Genomic DNA, 1,441 nt, shown 5'->3' on the forward strand with positions numbered 1-1,441 from the left:
ATGACTTACACTCCGATCCCTTTATTGACACAATATTCGATCCCTTGAGACTTCATACAATATTTGTCAAAAAAATTTGAAGTTTATTTATGGGATTTCTCCCAAATTCACCTATTGCTCAAAACGAAAATTCCTTATTGAAAAAAATGAAACATACTATTCGCATAGATGCAACAGGTGGTATTATTCGTAAGTAACCATTCGATACCAATAGAATATTATTATATTCCTTAGTCGGTCATATTTCTGAGAAAAAAATTGTTTTCTCAATAGCCGATGCGGTTTCATCGAATCACTCGATAACAGACATTGCACAATTTTTGCAACATTTAAAACAATATTGTAAAAGTAAAAATCTGTCATGGCCCATTTGTCGCAGAATTGTAACAGATGTTAGTTTGGCAATAATTGGGGCAATTTTGAAGGTTTTCAATGGAATGGATTAGGCTTTAGAATATTTAAACCATTCATATGCTTTTGTGAATAATCCAAAAAAATTGAATTTTGTTGCTATACAATTTTGTGTTAGCCACTACTGCAAAATTATTTGTAAAGATTTAGACAATGCAGTAGATAAAACTAATTCGCTTAAGGTTAATAATTTAAGAAAATTCTTAAGAGAATCTATGGGAATAGTTTTCAATTTATGTACCCTAAAGGACTGCAAGGAATGGTTTGAGAAACTATGCGTTATTTTATGCTGCAAAAATAACACACCCAAAGTAAAGGAGGCAGTTGAGAGTTTGTCTAAATTAAAAGACATGACGGAATGTTCAGATTTTGACTTCAACTTTAATTCAGATGAATTTAATGAACTTCCAACTTTTGAAGAAACTTCTGATACCTTGGCTTCTATTTGTGAAGGCAGTCCTTTTAGAATTGAATTTATAAAGTATTTTAAAAACTATACAGAAGCTACTATTAAATGCAATAATATTGAAAGAAATGAATTATATTGTCCAAAAATGGCAAATTTGATTTTAAATAAATATATGGCATTTCTTCCTATGTGGTCTAATATTATCGGTATTCATATAGATCATTCAAACACTCGAGTGAGTAATGGACCCATAGAGAGATATTTTAAAAATATTAAATACAATGTTTTTGTATGTAAACCTCAGAAACTTGGAAGATTTATTCGAGGCATTCAAAGTTTCAATAATTCAATTGTTAAATTAATTAAAAATAATTATATCCAAGAATTAACTGATCCCATAACTCCAGGGACACTTATAAAGAGTTCCCGTAAACACAAAAAAATCCAGACAAGTTCTGATAAAATAATGGGTATTAGTAAAAATAGGAAACTTAAAAAAATTCCTAAGTCATGGCAAAAGAAGAATAAAGCCAGACTTCGTCACGGACTCTTTCTTCAAGAGCATTTTGATTTTTTGGAAAGGTGATATATTTGTCTTTAAAGGAAAAATGTCTTTATTGC

Source organism: Teleopsis dalmanni, chromosome 1 (genome assembly GCF_002237135.1).
Source record: "Teleopsis dalmanni isolate 2A chromosome 1, ASM223713v2, whole genome shotgun sequence".
Lineage (NCBI taxonomy): Eukaryota > Metazoa > Arthropoda > Insecta > Diptera > Diopsidae > Teleopsis > Teleopsis dalmanni.